A 21,544-nucleotide genomic window follows, 5' to 3' on the forward strand; every position below is an offset into this window, starting at 1 on the left:
TGGTAGCCAACAAATGCTTGTGCCCAAAATGAAGCGAATTAAATGAAAACCAAAATGGATTTTATAGTAAATACTTTACCATTTAAAACCAGAAGGTACCAAAAATCTTATTGCAGTTTTAATAACTTCAGAAGGATAAATGCTATAGCTTACAAAAACATCAATTGAAAGTTTAAATTGATTTCACAATCACTTAGTTTTGTGAATGTTGAGTAATACCTGTTTTCATTTTGTTTCCCCTGGGTGAAAAAATTACACACATTCACTAAAACAACAAAGAAATGCAATTACATTTATTAAAATACAGCCATACGCTGCATAACAGTGTCAACAATGGACCATATATACGATGGCAGTATCATAAAATTATAATGGAACTGAAAAATGCCTATAGCTAGTGACATCGTAAGGTCATGGAAAAACACATTACTCACGTTGGTGGCAATGCTGTGTAAATAAACCTACTGTGCTGCCACTGGTATAAAAGTATAGTGCAAACAATTATGTACAGTACATCATACTTGATAGTGATAATAAGCAACTATGTTATGAGTTTATGTTAATGGTTTACTAATATTATATTTTTATCATATTTTAGAGTGTACTCCTTCTACTTTTAATAAAAACAAAACTTCACTGTAAAACAGTTTGCCATGTTACACTGGCAGCAGCTTTGTGAATCTCGTCATGAATCTCCTGATTGCATCATTTTCCCTTGCACTTGATTTAGTCTCATATTGCTTAGTTCGTCATGGCTCCTAAGCATACGAAATCCACTGCTAAGGCTGTCAAGAAGAGGCAACGTCCTGACTGACATAGAAACAAAATTAAAAGTGATTCCTACAAAGATGCAAATTCAGTGATGGCATTGCTCTCCAGGCAGGTATATCCCATTCTGTCACAGCTATGATCTTGAAGAACAAAGTGACAGAGCTGCTTAAAGATCTGCATCATTGAAACAACAAACTAAATAAATTAAGGAAGGGCCTGTATCAAATAATCCTAATAATCTGGACTGAAGACCAGACACAGAAGCAAATCCTCTGCAGCACCACAGCCATCATGGCCAAGGCCAAAGCTCGTTTGCACTATGGAGCGGGGGGAGACTGGAACCTACTGCTGCAAGTTTTTGTTGGCTTAAAGGATTCGAGAATCATTATTCAGAGCTGGGCGTGGTGGTGCACATCTGTAATCCCAGGAACGAGGGTGGCTAATGCAGGAGGATTGCAAGTTTGGAATCGGCCTCTACAACTTAGCAAGGCCCTCAGCAAATTAACAATACCCTAATACCCTATCTCAAAATTTAACTAATATAAAAAACTAAACTAAACTAATATAAAAAGGGCTAGGGATATGGCTTAGTAGTTAGAGCAGCCCAGGCACCAAAAAAAAAAAAGAGAGAGAGAGAGAGAGAGATCATTATTCATTACATAATGTGAAAGTGAATGGTGAGTCTGCAGGTGCTGATGTGAAGACAGCTCAAGAATTTTGGGAAACTCTAAATAAACTGTGTGTGGAGGAAAATGACTTGCCAAAACAGATCTTCCATATGGACAAACTTCCCTATTCTGGAAATGAATGCTTGGAAGAATTTTCATCCATAAGGAGACCAAGTCAGTGCCAGGTTTCAGGGCTTTTAAGGACAGGATAACAGTATTGTTTGGGGGCAGTGTGGCAGGCCCTTTGTGATCTGGCACAGTGATGACCCCCAGTAAGAGGTCCTGCATGACCAACTCCACTTCTGAGATGTCTTCCTGAACTGCTGTACTAGCCAAGTGGAGAAGTTCTGTTGGAGAACAACATACCTTTCCAGAGTGTGTTTATGATTGATAACTGTCTATACATCTTCCTTTTATTGGATCTTCATCCCAGTATCAACTTGGTGTTTTTTCCTTAATGCTTCACTTCTTTGATCCATCCAGAGGATGACACCATGATAGCAGCTGTGAGGAACTCTGCTCAGGTTGCTGCGGTAACTGAGGAGGAGACTGGGAAGACCTGCTGCAGTTCTGAAAGGATTACACACATCTGTGACTGCATCAAAAGCCTTGCTTGGGCTTGGGGTGTTGTCACCGAGGAGAGTCTGAATAATATCTGGAAGAAGACCTTTAAGACATTTGTCCATGGGGATGAGGGGGAGAAGGATGGGGGTTCCAAAACTCAACAGGCTGAGGGTGAGATGAAGAAAAACTTTACCCTGCATGTGGATGAGGGTACCCACAAAGAGCTCCTGGGGTTGGTTCCTGAGGAACTGATTGGTGAGGATCAGGAACACATAGCTGAAGAAGAGGCAAGAGAAAAGGAAATTTCAGGAAAAGAAATAGAACAAGCTCCAAGAAAACTCACAATGAAGGGTGTAGCAAAAGTTTTGCAGGACACAGCAAACTTCTTAAAAAGTGTGAAAACATGAAAACATGGACCCCGCTCTGAAAGCTTTTCATGAATAGAGAGGAATGTTCCTCCTGCATTATCTGCTTACAAGGAACTCTGTGATGGAAAAAAGAAACAAACCAAGCAAACCCCCATGAACATATTTTTGAAAAGAAGAACACCTCAAGAAGAGTCTCAGGCAGGTCCCTTGGGAGGATTCCCAGAAGCAGGCATTGAGACCACAGGCAATGGCAGGTGTGTGCATGTTGCCGCCCCTGCAGCCCTGCAGAGGGACAAGAGGTGAAGGTGGAAGACGGTGATGTTGATGACCCTGATCCTGTGCAGGCCTGGGCTAAGGTGTGTTTATGTCTTAATTTTTAACAAAACAAGCTTTAAAAGTAAAAGAATGAACTAGATTTTTAAATGGTAAAATATAGAAGAAGATTATAAAGAAAGGAAATATTTTTATGTAGTGCACAATGTGTGCTTTAAGCAAAGTGTTACTCCAAGAGTTGAAAAGTTTTTAAAACTTAAAAGTTTATAAAAACATTATAGCAAGCTAAGATTAATTTATTAATGAAGAAAAATTTTTCTATAAATTGAGCATAGCCTAAGTGTGCAGTGTTTATAAAGTCTACAGTAGTTTACAATGAAGTGCCAGGCCTTCTGGTTCACTTGCCACTCACTGACTCAACCAGAGTGGCTTCCAGTTCTGCAAGCTCCATTTTTGATAAACTTCCTATATAGGCAGATCCCTATTTTATCTTTTATACTCTACGTTTATTGTGCCTTTTCAATATTTGGATATATTTAGATTTACAAATACTTAGCTATGAAGTTAAATACTGCCCCTACTGCACCCAGTACAGTAACATGCTCCATGTGCACAGCCTAGTAGCTGTGTGCTGTACGCCTTAGAGTCTAAGTGTAGTAGGTGATACCACCTAGGTTTGTGTAAGTACACTCTAGGATGTTTGCACAATGGCAAAACAGCCTAAAGTCAATTTCTCAGAATGTGTCCCTGTCATTAAAAAAACCCATGACTTAGAGTCAAAAGAAGTAAACTTCAATGCACTTATGCAAGTTTATAGCATTTAGACTTCTGAAGTTAATAAAACTTAAAACTGCACTTGCATGTTTGGGAGACCCTATATTTGAGTCTATTGTGTGTTAGGTGTTAGGTCTGTGCTAGACACACACACTCACACACACACACACACACACACACACATGCGTGCACACACACGGAAAAGAAATAATCTTAAGAAATTTGCAGTTCAGCTGGGGAGGGGGCGAGGAGCAAGGGAGTAACTTAAATAGCTCCCACAGTACAATATGATAAGTGCTGTATTTGGGACCCATAAAGAGTGCCTTGGGATCAGAGAACAGGGATCAGTGCCTGCCTAAAGAGCCAGGAGCATGTCACCAGAGGAAGTAACATAAAGCTGGGCATTGAAAAATTAAATGCCATTGAGGGGAAAGGTTGCAGCTCAAGCCAAGGGCATGTCCTGGGTCCTCCAGCTGATGCTCTGCTCTGGGAAGGATGGACAGTTCACGCCAGACTTGCCCCATTGGGGTGCGCCAGGGCTCTACTACCACTGAAGTTAGGAACTCAGCCTGATATGACCTTGGAAAGGGCTTCCATGCTGAGCTGTGGAGGCGCATTCAAAACTGATCATTCACAATTAATAGATCGGGAAATGTGCTTTCTTAATGAAATAGAACTGAACAGAACAGAGTAATAAGTGTTAGTTTCCCAGGCATACTATAACCAAGTACTGAAAACTGGGTGGCTCTAAACAATAGAAATTTATTGTCTTGCAGTTCTGAGGATGGAAGTCTGAAATTAAGATGCCAGCAGGGCTATCTTCCCTCTGAAACTGGTAGGAAAACTCTTCCCTGCCTCTTTCCATATCTAGTAGCCCCAAGTGTCCCTTGGTTTGTGACAGCGTTGCTTTCTCTCATCGTGACAAGTTTTCTCTGTGTCTCTCCAGAGTGTCTTTCCTCTGTGTTCCTGTTTCTGTGTCCATTTTTTCTTTTTATAAGGATGCTAATTACATAATGACCTTGTCTTAACTTCCACATTCTAAGATATAGGGGATTAGGACTTCAACATATATTTTTGTGGGACATAGTTCAACCACGGCAATGGGAAAGAAAATACCAGAGTACATAATATTTTGCAGAACTTTTTGTTTCATTGTGCTTGTGTGTGTGTGTGTGTGTGTGTGTGTGTGTGTGTGTGTCTTGGTCATTGTGTTCATTTCTGATGGCTGCTATAACAAATTACCACAAACTTAATAGCTTAAAACAACACAAATTTATTCCCTTAGAGTTCTGGAATCAGAAATTCAAATCAAGGAATGGGTGGGGCTGTGTTCTTCTGGAGACTTCCAGGGAGAATCTGATTCCTGTCCTTTTTCCCTTTCTAGAAGCTGCCCACGTTTTTTGGTTCTTGGCCCCTTCCTGCCTCCAATATCTCACTTCATCCTCACATCTCTTCCTACTCTTTATGATATTCCTGTATCCCTCACAGGAGGGAAACTGGAGTTTCTCTGTTTCTGCTGGCATGCGGGGTCTGTGTGGGCTGCAGGCTCAGCTGCCTGGAAACAGTGTTTCAGCTCTTAATGGAGGACTATGTCCTCCCACATTGCAGCAGACCCAGCAGCTCACCACTGATTTCTTCTTTCTGGGTTTTTGGCTGTGAATTCAAAGAATGGAACCCACAGACAACAGAAAGCAACAGTGAAAGGAATAGGTTTTATTCAGGGAAACAGAAATAGAAGTCTCCCAGAGAGACAGTGAGAGGGATGCCCAGAACAAGAAGTCCCAATAGGGGTTGGCCTCCGAGTGTGTTATTCTAGGAGTTTATACAGATTTGGGCCAATGGCTATTGGTCCAAACTGATGCTAATCAGGGTTTGAAAAAAGTACCAATACTAATTAGGGTTTGCCATTGGTTAACTCCTGAGTACAAACTTCCATTCAGGTCAGCCCCATTTCCATTTTCTGGCTGCTCATCTGTAATTCCATCTTCCCAAGAAGTTGCTGTCAGTAGATCGTGCATGCTCAAGGATCTGGAGCTATAGTGCTTCATGGGCTGGGTGTTGGGCCTGGTTGGCCAGGGCAGGCCAACAGAAGGATGTGCAATGGCTTGCCTCAGCCCTTGCCAGTGCCAGAGCAGGCATGATGGGATCTGCCTGCTGCAGCCCATGTGCATGCACAGCACCCAGGAAACCTGCTCTTTTCTCTTTTAGAACCAGGGATTGAACCCAGAGGTGCTTTACAACTGAACCACACCCCCAGCTCCCTCCCCCCACCCTTTTTTTGGAGACACAGTCTCTCTCACTAAGTTGCTTAGGACCTCACTGAGTTGCTGAGGCTGGCTTTGAACTTGTGATCCTCATGCCTCAGCCTCCCGAGTCATTGGAATTACAGGAGTGTGCCACCACATGCAGCAGGACACTCACCCTTGCTTGGATAAGGGCAGCAGCAGGTAGTCCACGGTGCAGCAGGACCTCCGTGTACCCTAGCCCTCCCAGGCCACCGTTCAGTCTGCTTTTCCACTTCAATACTTAGCTGTTCTGCTACTGCTTCTCAGCAGTGGCCAGTGAACAGGGGGCATGGTGGCTGGGAAGGCAGGTCACAAGGACCTTTGTGATGACCTGGATAATTCTGTATTATCTCCCCAACTCAAGATCCTTCATTTAGTTCCATCTGCAAAGTTCCATCTGGTGTGTAAGGTGGCATATTCATAGATTCCAGGGATCAGGACCTGCACAACCTTGTAGGGGAGCATTCTTTACACTATTACAGTCATAATGCAAACTATATCTCTTACTTTGAGGTATGGTCAAAAATAGCTTAAAAGTCACCCTACAGGAGCACTTCTGAATTTGCTGAATAAGCTATATTGCTTGTTTTTCTTATTATGATCATAATATATAATTATTACAGAAACAGGATATTTCAAAACATCAGATGAATATTCCATTGCCACTCCTCGGAGATAACCAAAATTATATATTTCTGTCTAATCTTTTATCTATACAAACATCTATTCAAAATTGAAGTTGTGTTATATGGAGTTGTTTATGCTGCTTAAAAGCAGCAACATTATATCTCAATTATTTTCTCAAGTTGTTAATTTGAAAACATAATTTTAACAGCTGTATAATGTTCAGTTCTACAAATATGTGATAATTTATTCAACGGTTTCCAACAATTGGTCATTTGGGTTGCTTCCAATGTTTCCTTATTATTAATTCACTGGGAATTATTCACATATAAAAGTGTTACGTGTGTCTGATTATTTATGAAAAACAATCTAGAAATCAGAATTGCTGAGTCAGAGGGTCTTTGGAAGGTTATTCTGGTTTAAAGAAGAAAACTGTGTTGGCAAATTAAAGCACAGTGCAGGGTTTGGGGAGCATTGAGGGGAGAGTGTAGTTAAAATAATCCCTGCTGGGCTGGGGAGATAGCTCAGTTGACAGAGTGCTTGCCTTGCATGCACAAGGCCCTGAGTTCAATCCTCAGCAGCGCAAAAAAAAAAAAAATAATAATAATAATAATCCCTGCTGGCACACACCTATAATCCCAGCAGCTTGGGAAGCTGAGGCAGGAGGATCACAAGTTCAAAGCCAGTGAGGCCTTAAGCAACCCAGTGAGATCCTGTCTCTAAATAAAATATGGAAAAAAGGGGGGCCTGGGGTGTGGCTCAGTGGCCAAGCACCCCTAAATTCAATCCCTGGTACCAATAATAATAATAATAATAATCCCTGCCAAAGATGAAAAGACTATGTGGCTTGGACCAAGTGCGGGGTAGTCCTATATTAGTGTTTAAGGGCTGCCATAATGAGTCACTGAGGTGGCTTGAAATAACACAAACGTGGTTGTGGAAGCTGAAGTCAAAGTGCTGGCAGGACACTCTCTCTGGAGGCTCTGGAGAAGAACCCTCCCTTGATGCTTTCCTTCAGTTCCTAGAATTGTTGGCACACTTTGCCTCGCAGCTCCATCACTGAGATCTCTGTGTCTGTCCTTAGGTGACTGTTCTCTCTGGATATGTGGATGCATGTCTTCTCCCTTTCATACAAGGACACCAGCCATTGGATTTAGGTCTCATCCTACTCCAGTACTGACCTCATCTTAACTGACTATCTGCAGAGACACTCTTTCCACATAAAATCACCTTCTGAGGTTCCGGTTAGAAATGAATTTTGGAATGACCCTTTTTAACATGCTATAGTCCTTATGAAAAGGATGTTACAATTTAGATATTTGGATGCATTGAGAAAATTTGGGAGCAGCTAAACATGGTGCTAGCAAAGAGGAATGAGTCTTTATTGTCATTAAATCATACTTGCCCTGTCTTTTTTAACATGCATGCTCCAGTGAACTGTGGCTTCTGAAGGGACACATCTGGTGAACCTTATAAGAAATCCTGCCTGTGAGCCATAATGCAAGCTAGGAGATCACCTATGCTTCCTGCTGGCTGTGCAGGTAAGATGGGCAGGAACCTGGGAGATGGATGGTTTGGGTGCAGGTCCTTTCCTGGACACAAGTGAATTTCTTCTTTTACCTGCTTGCATGTTTCGATTATAGTTGGCAGATATTTCTGATGGTTTAGAGAGATACTTCCAAAATATTTGTCCCCAAGTTTGATAACTAATCAACTCAATAATTGACAAATCAAATTGCTGTAAATGTAACTTTTGCCCCTTTCTTATATTGAGAATACTCAAAGGTGGGCAAAAGGGTGGATTAGTAAAAGAGAGTGGTTAAGTCTTCGTCTCTGATTGCTTTTTCTGAAAACAAAAGCTTAAAATTTTTAGTTGATCAGTTCAGTTGAAGATCTTAGGGTCTCCCAAACCCTTCTGTTCTCTGCACCTGCATATTCCAAGGAGATTCTGGTTTTGTATGCCTTGGTGGATCAGTGTGGGTCAGACCCAGGTTTGAATCTAGAATCTGCCACTTGGTGATCTCAGTAAAGTTACTTAATCTCAGTTTCTCATCTAAGCATGGTAAAATAACATTAGCTACCTTTCAGTGTTATTAAGAGGATAACATATGGTAGCATATAGAACATGCATCTATATGAAGGGCTCAGTAAATGGCAGCTCTAACTGTCATCATGAGCATGACAATCTCTCAGAGTCCAGGCCTGCGACTGCAATGCTTTCAGTTGTCTTCAATCCAAAATACTGAATACCACCGCAAAGCAGGCACCTCCCTGACCTACAGCCAGTTCTTTGAAGTACTCCTATTCCAATTAAGAAGACTCAGAGAATAGCTTGTTTACACGTCTTGAGCAGGTAAATACAATTCCAATTGCCTGGGCTTAGAGGTTGGATTTTACATTTGTCTCGGCTGCCACCAAGATAAATGTGGTGCTGGAATGAAAACAAGGGGACTTGATTAACCCTGCAGGCAATCATGCCCCTCTTGGAAATGTCTGTGTCTCTCCCTACACTTGTCAAGGCTTCTGCCATTGCTCCTTTGAAGTGTCGTTGCCTCTCTTCAATGGAGCCACCTCACGGCTTGAAAATGCAGCTCAGAAGCCACTGAGAAGTGTCACGGCCTGTACTGTGTATTAACTTGCTCAATGAACACTTTGCCTAAGAGAAGCCAGATGTGTCACACCCACACATTTGCAAAAAGGCATAGTGCTAGTAAAAGGCTGTGGGGGAGAATAGATCCAGCTGAAGAAGCCCCCACCGCACAGCTGTTCTGCACCTCAGCCATACACACTCAGGGCTTCCTCACAGGAGAGGTAGACCAGGTGGCAGTAATGCAGCCCTAAGACACACATGCCCTGATCAACTTATCTAAGCACTTCAGTCTCCTTACACTTCCTAAGGAAGGGGCACCTCCTAAGACTAGCCTCAGGCTACAGACGCTGGGGAAGTTGTGGATAATTACATGGTAATTATTTATAATAAGTGCTTCCACTCTCAGCATGATTATCCTTCCCTGGGTTGCTTGCCTCCTTATGCCTGGTTTATGTAGGGAAACAATGTCCAAATTAATCTACGTCTTTTGTAAGCGAGTCTATACTCCTCTGACGATCCAGATGGTTGGGCGCCCTTTGGCAGCAGGTGTTAAGCCTTTTTACAAAAGGCATATTTTCAGTTTCCCTTTGGCTATGGAGCAAGCCAGGAAACAAAGCTTGGGTGGTTTAAGGATGAATTATAGGATTAATATAGACTTGGCCAATAAGGGCAGCAGAGCTGGCCCTGTGTAAAATTGAAGAAATAATCACAGCAAAACTTCGTAGGAGTTTTATGGTTTGCCTAACATTTTTCATATATTCATCTCTTTTAATTTTCATATCGGCCCTGCAAGGTATATACTGATATTATGATGATGAATGTGCCATTGTGCGCAGGCTAATATCTGATTAAGGGTATGACTTTAGGAGTAGACTACTGGGGATTTGAATCCCAACTCAGCCACTCTTTAGCTGTGTGACCTTTGTTGTGTTAATTAACCTCTCTAAGCCTCAGCCTTCTGTAAGGAAGGAGGATAACACCAACCCTACAGGGCTGCTCTGGAGTTAATGGAATGGCTTGTAGCACGCTGTTCACATTTTGCCTGGCCCATAGCAAGGGGGTCTTTCATTGATTGAAGAAGAGACATTTACAAACTATAAAAAGAGATCAAAGAAACTATGTAAGTGAAATGGCATTTGGTATCTCCCCTTTTTCTTTTGTTTAGATTTTCTTTTCTTTTCCTCTAATGGAAATAGTGGTTAGGCCAGGGGCTGAGCATATGAATAAGATATGGTGCCGCCCACAATTAGTGGCATGATCCAAAACCGAGTTGATCTAGAAATGGGAGTCTCTGCCTTTTTGGTTCTGTAAACTCTCAAGGACAGGGAAGAACCCCAAGAAGTGTGTAAGGTTACTAAGTTAAGGACTAAACATACCACAGGCCAGGGAAGCTGTGGACAGGGAGGCTGAAGCAATCACACAGAGCCATACTTTGGTTAATTATTTTTTAATTGTTTCTAGATATACATGACAGTAGGGTGTATTTTGACATGTTATACAAACATGGAGTGCAACCCATTCCATTTTGATCCCATTCTTGTGGTTGGATATGAGGTGGAGTTTTACTGGTTGTGTGTTCATATATGAACATAGGAGAGTTATGTCCGACTCATTCTACTGCCTTCCCTATTCCCATTCCCCTCCCTTCCCTTCATTTTCCTGAGTCTAACCCAGTGAACTCCTATTCTTCCCCTCCCTCCCTTGTTGTGTGTCAGCATCCACATATCGGATGGAGAGAACATTTGGTCTTTGGTTTTTGGGGACTGCCTTATTTCACTTAGCATGATATTCTAAAGCAAAAGACGTAAAATTAAGAATCAGTGCGTGGAATGGCATCAATAAAAAGCTTTTTCACAGCAAACAATCAAAAACATGAACAGAGCACCTATAGGTGTTGGTTTTTATCCATGGCAGCTGGGACTTACCTGCTCACACCTCCTGGCTAGCTCACTCCTGTGGATTTAAAGAACTCTCTCTGGATTTTGAGATGACTCCACTTGGCCCTTGGAAAGAGGAGGTACTAGATGACCAGCCCCAGGTCTCATCTTTCTCTGCTCTCTTTCCCTCAGCCTTGATTTCCTCATTTGGAAAAGAAGGTCCTAGCAACTCACCTACTCCATTCACCTTCACTCTCCTCCTTCCCTCAGAGAATGATGACTGACTGAGCTGCAGAGTGTGGATGCACTGGAAAACCTCGCAGGTACTTCATGTGACCGTGACCCCTCACAGGATATTGACTACCTGGTCAGAGCATCTTCCCTTGCACCCCATCCAGGGATCTGTCGGCAAGAAGACCAGAAAAGGAATTGTCCCTTCTCCTTCTCAGAAGAGGAACTCAACATTAAATTCTTAAATTCTGGCCTCCTTTGCCCTGGATGAATTAAAAACTCCAGTTTTCCTCTTTCTGTGGGCTTATTGTTAATTTCTTTCAGGAAATTTTTGACAGGAAACAAGTAAACAAATAAAACACAGTCAATCCTCATTGTTCGTGGTGTTATAGTCAGCTTCTGGGTCATTGTGGCCAAAATATTCAGCAAGAACAACTTAGAGGAGGGTAAGTCCATTTGGGGCTCCTGGTTCCAGAGGTCTCAGTCCATAGACGGCCAACTCCATGGCTCTGGGCCCAAGATGAGGCAGCACATCATGGAGGAAGGGCGTGGTGGAGGAAGGGCGTGGTAAAGGGAAACTGCTTCCCCATGGCAGCAAGGAAACAGAGAGAAAGGGAGAGGGGAGGGACCGCAGGAAGAACAACCCTTCCAGGGCACAACTCCAGTGACCCACCTCCTCCAGCCACATCCCACCTGCCTACAGTTACCACCCAGTCCTTTCAAACTAGGATGGACTGATTAGGTGAAAGCTCTCACAGTCGAACCATATCACCTCCAAACTTCTCTGTGTCAACAGGATATTTCAGGGTCACCACATATCTATTCTATAACATTTGGATTCACCAAATTCACCTCCATGGTTTGGAGAACAAGGACCTCCCCTGCTCTGATGTCCACATGCCTGCTGCCAGAAGCTGCATGCCACAGTTAGATTAATCCTCCACTGGGGTAGCCAAGGGGCATGCTGACAGAGCTTGGAAGGGCAGGGTAGGGTGTGCAGAAACAGCAGGCTGTAAGAGTTGTCCTTCTCCACACCACTTGCTCCAGTGCAGACCTTCCAGAAGTCTCAGAATTCTAAACTCAACCCTGATTTTCCAGGTGGCTATGAAGGTATATCTTTCAAGGTAAAAGAGTACAACACATTTAATAGTTTGTTACTGTGGGCTTTAAGTTTTAAATATTTAGACATGTTACGTGGGTTTCCATTTTTACTCTCGCCCTAGACCTACTAAGAGAGAAGATAAACGTTTGCTAATAAAAGCTACTAATAATACTTGAGGCCTGTTTGTTACTGCATGGCAAGCTCGTTAATTTTGACTGTTACACTGGGGGAAGAGGGTGGTGGGCTTGTCAGTTTGCAGAGCCTCAGAAAACCTACCATCTGGTGCAGGAATGGCAGTACAGGTGCCAAGAGAGGCTCAACTCAGCAAGGAGTCCCTGAGCCTCTGAGGATGCGTCTGTGCCCACAGTGAGATTCGTGGGAGGGATCACTGCAGCCTGTCTGGAGTCGGAAGCCCACAGACAGATGAGGAGCACCAGTCAGCCACTCCAGAAGGTGAAGGAGCAATAAGGCAACAGAGGCTGCAAGACCTAGACATCAGCCCCTTCCAATTTGTATGCAATGGATAAGCCCCTGGTGTGTGTGTGTGTGTGTGTGTGTGTGTGTGTGTGTGTGTGTGTGTATGCGTGTGTGATCTAAACTGGAGAAGGAGCTTCCCCAACCTTATTCCTACCCCATGATAGATTTTAGACCTCCTTGCCAAACTCAGCAGGTGTGAGCTCCAACTGGATTATTTTTAAAAGATATAAAAAAAATATGGCATTTCTTACACTTCCAAGAAGCATGAAAGAGTTCACATCTGACCAGTGTATAAGTATTATAATTATTACCATCTAAACTTGCTTTAGATAGTTTCAGAGGAAAGAAAATTACATACTTTAACAGCCTAAGTGAAAAATACGTTTATCAATAAATAAATAAATCTCTTTCCAAAGAGAAGACAAAGACAAGGGAAGAGAAAGGAACTAAAAGGTATTGAGTCCTACGAACAGACAAAGCCATGCTTAGGATCTATCTCAGGTTACCTCTTTGGGACCTCACTATAACCCTAAGGTGTAGTATTAAAGCCTTCATTTTATAATGCAAGTAACCTAACAATAGCAATGTTGAATAATTTGTCCAGGGTTAAAGAATGTGCCTGGTACCCAGACCCCATTTTTCTCACATCTTTATCTAGTAGCCTCCACTTGGGAAGTTAAAAGTCTTCAAATTATGTGTCTCATTGCTCTGCTTCTCAGGTTTTCAATCCTGTCTCTTTAGGAAGACCAACCTGGTCCAGTCCTTCCTTTGCAGGAGTATAGGTTGGCTGGGGAAGACCAGTTAACAAATCTCTTTGGGGTGAGTTTCTTCTGTTGGATGCAGGGAAGTGGGGAAGTGAGGGTAGTAGATCAACTGAAGGGGACACTTCTTAAATACACTCTGTCCTTGCAGACAAACTGGAGCATTCTGTCCAGGTCTGAGAGCTGGGAGACAGGCCGTGTGCTCTTACAGAGCCCACATACCCTCACTCTCTGACTGTTAGCTAGAGAACTTACTCCACAATCTCTTGTTTTTGCCCCCTTAAATCTAAGAGGGCCCAAGGTAGACAAACAAAGCATCCTGAGACCGGGGAAAGTTTAGATCCTGTGTGCAAGGTTAGGCCGCAGAGAGGGGCAACTGGAAAATCATGTATTTACCTTGAGGTTTTTGGCATCAAGATGTTTCCTATATTCCCTTTCACCACCACACAAGTCCATTCTTTTGTCTGTTTAAAAATATCACCATGGCATTTCACCTTCCTTGCAAACCCATGGCAAGGTAATCACATCTCAGGATGAGGTTCTGACAGGGAACAGACAGATGTGAGCGGTGGGAACACAAGATGAAGGGAATGATTCTATAAGATGGGTCCACTGTGCTGACCCCACATGCCTTCACTTTTTTTTTTTCTTTTTTTCCCTCTATATTCCCTCCTTCCCCCATTCTTGGCCTGCTCCGACCCCTCATTATGTGTCATCATCTGCTTACCAGCGAGATCATTCATCCTTTGGTTTTTTGACATTGGCTTATCTCACTTAGCATGATATTCTCCAATTTCATCCATTTGCCTGCAAATGCAATAATTTTATTATTCTTTATAGCTGAGTAATATTCCATTGTATATATATACCACAGCTTCTTTATCCATTCATCAATTGAAGGACATCTAGGTTGGTTCCACAGTCTGGCTATTGTGAATTGAGCAGCTATGAACATTGATGTGGCTGTATCTCTGTAGTATGCTGATTTTAAGTCCTTTGGGTATAGGCCGAGGAGTGGGATAGCTAGGTCAAATGGTGGTTCAATTCCAAGCTTTCTGAGGAATCTCCACACTGCTTTCCAGTGCCTTCACTTTTAAAAAGCAGTATACCTGCAGCTTTACCTGGCTTAAGTCCACAGGGTATGTTACATTCCTCAGCAAACCACCTGTTCTCTGGAGGAGAAATGCAGGCCCTGAAATGCCTTTGACTACCTGGCCAGAGCATCTTCCCTTGCACCCCATCCAGGGATCTGTCGGTGAGAAGACCAGAAAAGGAATTGTCCCTGGAGGAGAAATGCAGGCCCTGAAATGCCAGTAAGGACATAAGTTACCCTGAAGGTGGGGAATTTTGTCACCCTTACCCAGACCAGATCCCAGGACTCAGGGAGATAAGGATGGTTCCTCCTAACCATAAAATCTATAAGAAGAGGTTCAAATTAGAACTGGTCAGCATGACCAAAGTGACCTAGAGTTGCCATGGCAGTGGGGATTTGAAGTTCTGATGTCATCCTGCTGTCAGTTAAAAGTCAAGCGGTGAACCTGGTTGGGATTTTCTGGGAACTTCCCTGTGACCCTTACTAAAACTGAAAGACAGGAGAGGCATACACATCCCTCTCACTCTCCTCTTGAGAGTGTCTCCTTTTCCCTTTTCCCCTTTCCTATCCCTTATAATAAACTCATACCTGTTACTCTGAGCAACATGTCTGAAATCTTTCTCTCCTGTTGGCAAGAATCAGGGTTGGAAAGGGGGCTTTCACACTGCCTCAATTTCCCAGAAGGCCGCAGTCTGTAACAGCTCCATGTACTAAAACTGGCAAAACAAATTAATGATTATGTGCCATAGATTGTTACTTTTCTAAAATTGATATGAAGGATACAGTTTAATTAGAAATTATAAATCTAACCCATTGTATCAACAAGCCACCTCTCAAATCCAAAAATCTCTCAAAAGGTCTAACCTTGAAGGTGGGAGGAGTTAAATTCTATTGCACTTGTTAGATAACCAGTCACATCTCATCTCATTTCTTTTGGGTTGAAATTTGGCCCCAAGGGTAAGTCAGCCAAAGCATCTCTGTGCAGGTCATCTTTTGTTTTTTTTTCTCCCTGGAGCTGTCTATAAATTAATTAAATATGCATTTATTGGTGTGATTTTGACCAGAGAGCTTTTCATTATTATGGAAGTGACTATTACTCTTTGACATGGCTTAAACAAGTGTTATGCTACATTATCAGATTTTTCTGTTCTAATTATAGATAAAATCCAAGGAGTTATTGTTCTTTCTCAAAACTGACAATTGTTTTTTGCATCTGCAAATTTGTCTAGGGAATGCCATCCAGTCTTTTCAGTGTTCAGATCCTGTGGCTGCCAGTAGCCAAGATAGCTAATTTAAACACAAGAAAGGATGTCTAGCAAACATCAAAACAAAAGCTACCCTTCGAGCTTAATTTCCATTTTCGCACATTTGTCCACTCTACCCCCTCTTGGGGTCAGCAGGAAGTAATCTCACCTATGGAAAGAAAGCCAGCATCCTAACTGCGCTGACAAATTGAAGGGAAATGAAAAGGCTTGATGATGGCAGAATTTGATCCTTATTTCCAAAAGAATAATGAAGAGCATTCTTTTCTCCCACTTGGCCTCCTGATCACCTACATCCACAGTTTATGCAGCATTCACCCCAACACCTCTGCATGGGAGGAGCCCAAAGGAATGAGGTTCGACCCCTCCTCCGCCTGGCCACACCCACCAGAACCTTAACCTCCAAATTGCAACCCTCCCATTGAATGCCCAGCCCGGCAGGTTTAGGGGGCGACATAGCTTGTGGTAAGCTGCTATCCATTATTCCTCTATATTTAGAACTTCTCTAGAGAAATGGCATTATCTCAGTCACTAAGCTGTAAACTGTTTAAAGTTAGCTTTTCACAGTTGTTTATTCACAGTTTCATGCACCCTTCGTCCTCCTTGCTTAAAATAAAATTGCAGATTGCTGTGCAGCGACAGGAATGCAAACCACTGAAACATCCCCTTATAGAAAATTAACTGTGATTTGCATTTTGCTAATGTTGAGGGAGGTCAAAATGTTATTTCTCTCCTCTCCATAATGTTTTCAGTGGAGATAAATTCTACTTCCTTCCACCAGTGAAAAGCCACTCAATGACCTGAATATGATCTGGTGATAGAAAACATATTTTCAGTAATAGTGAATTCATTTTTCTGCCAGAACAAATTAGTCAGTAGCTATCTGGGATGTCACTGAGGTTTTCAAGAGGCACTTATGATGATGCTGACAAAAAAAAAAAAAAAAAAAAAATCTTCCTGTGTAGATTATTAGAAATGTCATGTGCTAATGTAAAAGTACTCTGGTAATCTTTCTGCTTTACTATTGCTTACTAAAATTGTTTCTTGTTTGTGATTCCACTCCCAAAGAGCTGTTTTTGAAAACTGTTCTGAAAAGAACCAGAAGGAAAATTTTACAATTTAGCCTAAGAAAGGCAAGATGGAGGGAACATCAGATAAAGGGATAAAGACACAAATGAGCTCATCCTTTCTCTGAGTTTCTATCTACTTTGGAAATTTCGGTAAGAAGAGAGGAGTGGGCCAGACTGCAGGAAGGTTTTCTTAGAGTTGAGTATTCTGAAAACAGAATGAGTTCAGGAAGGAAGGAAGGAAGGAAGGATGGAAGGAAGGAAGGAAGGAAGGAAGGAAGGAAGGAAGGAAGGAAGGAAGGAAGGAAGGAAGGGAGGGAGGGAGGGAGGGAGGGAGGTGTTCAAGGACTGTCTTTCTTTAAAGTTCTTTGGCATTTAGAGGAAAAAGCAGTTTACACACACCCCTAGCCTCTTGGGACTTCAGTTTCCATCCCTGTATTAATGCATCAAACAATTGCTACTTTGCAGGGCTATTAAGAGGATTAAAAAAAGATGCTGTAAATAAAATATCTAATGTGATATCTGGTCCATATTCAAAGAAAGCTGGAATCATGTTTAATGCCAGGATGTGTGTGCATCCTAAACATGCAGGCAGGAAAACAGATTTTGTTATTGTGTGGCCTGGTCTTTGGTGATAGCTTTGCTTGTTAAGTTTGCCAGAGAGGAGAAAGGGACACTTTAGCACTCTTGATAGTATCTGCTTCACATGGGCAGAGTTGATTATTCGCTTGAATAGTTGATTTTGCATTGGCCCAACTTCCTTTTATGATTCATGTCATTAGACATGACCTAGAGTTTACAGTGGACTATAAAAGTGTTCTCAGGAATTATTTATTTATTTATTTTTGTACAGAGACTTGACCTTGTGAATGCTAGGCAAGCATTCTACTACTGAGCTACACTCCCAGTTTGGTTATAAAATTTTATCTTAAGATGGGATCTCACTAAGTTGCCCAGGCTGGCCTTGAACTTGTGACCCTCCCACCTCAGCCTTGCGGGTACTGGCAATACAGACACATGCCAACAAGCCACCATACCCACATACCCAGCTATTCCCAGGGATTTTTTTTTTTTTTTTTTTTGACTCTACTCAAACATGAGAAAGATTAGTAGTAGTAATATTTGATTTCATCCTGTTTTAAATATTTACAGATGCTTAACTCTTAGATACTTTTGACATTCCAACAGATTTAAAATCTGGGTAAACATTCCTTTGGGGGCTTTTATTTTATTCTGACAGTAAAAACTACCAGAGGAATGTGAGTTAAACCTGATTTCCAAATAAGATATCCTGCAGCAATCTTATGTGCTTATTATCTACTGTAAAGTACACTCTACCCCGGGGAATCTGCTGAAAGAGAAAATTAAAACCTAGCCGCCCATTTTAAAGCCCATTAAGTCATTAGGTGGCTCTTCAGTCTTTGTGAGCCTTGTTTTCCTGATGGGTTGCAGAGCGCAGCTCGACCTCCCTCCACAGCCAGGGAAAGCATCGTAGACTCCGGCAAGCAGAGCTCTTCATCCAGGAACCAGGGCATTTAGACGCGAGGTGGACCTGGGTACCATGCAGCCCCTTCAATTTGAGAAGAGAAAACCAAGCCCAGAAGACCTGAGGTGGCCTTCGTAGATTCACTTCTGGTTAGAAACAGAATAAACGTTGAACCCCAAATTCCTGCAGCTTCTGGAAATCACAGAGTCCATGTCAGCGAGGTGGGCAGATCATCCTAAACCCTTATATTTTGGATAGCAAAATAATGAAAGTCTCTGGGTTTGCTTCAGATGGGAGAAAAAACAATTTTTTTTTTTTTTTTTTTTTTTTTTTTTAAAGAGAGCATTTAAAAAGTGCCATATTTGTGGTTGGGCGTGGTGACACACTCCTATAATCCCAGCAGTCTCTGGAGGCTGAGGCAGGAGGATCGCTAGTTCAAAGCCAGCCTCAGCAAAAGTGAGGTGCTAAGCAACTCGGTTAGACCCTGTCTGTAAATAAAATACAAAATAGGGCTGGGGATGTGGCTCAGTGGTTGAGTGCCCCTGAGTTCAATCCCCAGTACCTAAAATAAAATAATTTATAATGTATTGCTGTATTTATAATGTATTGCATACCAGCATTTGCAGTCTCCCTGTGTGGAGAAGTGAAACAGGTTCTAATTCTGCACGTGCCCCCATATGTTTTCTGTGACCTTCTTTCTTCAAGAGAAGGATATACCAGTGAATCTCCACATCATGTCCAACCACAAGAATGGGATCCTAATTAGAATAACTAGACTCCACGTATGTATAAAATGTCAAAAATACACTCTCCTGTCTTGTCTATCTAAAAGGAACAAATGAAAAAAAATTAATTTTTTAAAAAGAGGCAGATGTTATTTCCCTATGTACATGTATGATTGCATGAGCGGTGTGACTGCATCATGTACAGCCAGAGAAAGGAGAGGTTGTGCTCCATTTGTGTACAATGAGTTGAAATGCATTCTGCTGTCATGTATAACTAATAAGAATTAAAAAAAAAAAAAAATTCCAAGGACAAAAAAAAAAAAAAAAGAAGGGGAAGACATCTTGCTCAAAGGTCACCCTGGGTCCACCTGGGTCACCTTATTTAACCTATCCCTCAGCCAGGACTGCTGATCCCTATTATCATGCTCCATTTAATCACCATTTAATCATTTAAGCACTTGTGGCCAGCTAGCCACACTGTGCAGTCCACCCACGCTGTGCTAGAATTCAAGCACCAGAGAACAGGGGATTCTTTGTTGGGTTTATCCACCAGTGGACTGTAAGTGCCTAAAACAGTGCCTGGCATATAACAGGTTCTCCATAAATGCGAGTGGAAGGTGTGAATGGATTGTCCCCAGATGGCATTCTTGGGGCTGTTGTGGTGGCACACAATGTTACTTGCTTGTCCATTAGTTTCCACATCCTATGGGCTATCTTAATGTAATCTGGGCAACAGTATGCCCAGGAGATGAGTCCTGTGTGACCTTAGTCATGGTAATCCTTCTATCCATTGGCAGTGATTGGTCTACAGGAGGGCATTTAACCCAGTCCTGTCAGTGAAGTATAATGAGAATTCTGGTAGAGGCCTGGGAAAGATTTTTCTCCCTGTTAAAATTAGGGATTAGGGGTGTGGCTCAATGGGAGAGTGCTCACCGGGCATTCATGAGGCCCTGGGTTTGACCCCTAGCACTGGAAGTGGGGGGCAGTTAAACAATCCTCACTCCCAACCCCAACACCTTGATTTTTCATTTGGTGGTGTCATTTTGTGACCATGATGAAAGCAGCACATGCAGACTGATGACGACAGAGAGGAAGGACCGAGGAAGCCCAGATTCACTCTTGTTGGCACTGTTGATCCATAAGTCCACCTTGAGACCACTCTACCTCCTGACATATTTATCACATTCGAATGATAATACCTCTTAATCATTAATGGTAATTTGGTAGTCTTTTCTATTGTTTCATTAAGGTGAAAAAATATAGATTGGATTTGTTTATAAATATGTCAATCTTGAGATAAAATTAAGAAAGGGCTTCACTTCAATCTCTCTTCTCTCATTGAGTTGTTTTTTTTTTCTTTTCATTGAGTTTTTTGTAATTTTTAAACTTTACTTTCTCACCCTCCTTTTTGATTCTCTAAACTTCTTTTCTGTACAGTCATACCTATAAGCTGTCTATCTTCTTACCAGATATTATCTTAAACTCCTTTAGCCTTGTCTATGATGAACAAGGTGGGGAAAGCTGCTCAAGGTTAGCAGAAAGGCTGAAATGATTTCAAACAAAGCTCCGACTGGACTCTCAAGGCTGAACACTTGAGGGTTTGTGCAGGAAATATGGAGGAAAGAAAGGAGAACAGGAGGGAGGAGGAGAGAACACGATCGATTTTTCCAGCCCACTTTGCACATTGCTGCCAATGAGCCTTCCTGAACCCTGCCTGTAATACCCCTCTGTTCTGTTTAGAAAATCCCAAGGATTCCTCAACCCAAGTCTAAATGCAAAATTCATTTATATGTCATATACACCTTATACATATATAGCCTGAAGGTAATTTTATACCATATTTTTAGTGTCCTTGAATTTTGATTGTGACCCATTGCATGAAATCAGGTGTAGAATTTTCCTCTTGAGGTGTCAGGTTGCATTCAAAAAGTTTCAGAGTTTGGAGCATTACAGATTTCTGATTTGTGGATTAGAAACGTTCAACCTGTACATGAAATTTGCCTGGAATTACTGGTCTTTTTACTGAGTTTTAAATTTAATTCAATTTTAATTTAAAAACTTTTGCTCTATGAAAAATCCTGTTAAGATGCAAAGACAAACCACTGAATGGGAGAAAATATTTGTAAATCACATACAAAAGATTCATACATAGAATATATAAAGAAGTCCCTAAATCCAACAGTGAGACAATTTAATTTAAAAATGGGCAAAAGAGTTGAAGGGATATTTTACCAAAGAGATACATAATTGGTAAATAAACACATGAAGGATGTTAACACTAGCGATTAGGGAAATATAAATTAAAATCACCAAGAGAAAGCACCACACACCAATCAAAATGACTGAAACTAAAAATAACAGTAATACCAAATGCTGGCATAAGTGCTGGGAAGCTAGAACTGTCTAATATTGCTGATGGAAATGTAAGACAGTCCAGCCACTCTGGGAAAATGTGGAAGTTTCTTAGAAAGTTAAACATACATTTATTATACCATGGGGCAATGGCACTTCTGGACATTTATCCTTGAGAAGTGAAAACTTAGGTA

The sequence above is a fragment of the Sciurus vulgaris genome (genome assembly GCF_902686455.1).
Source record: "Sciurus vulgaris genome assembly, chromosome: 8".
NCBI lineage: Eukaryota > Metazoa > Chordata > Mammalia > Rodentia > Sciuridae > Sciurus > Sciurus vulgaris.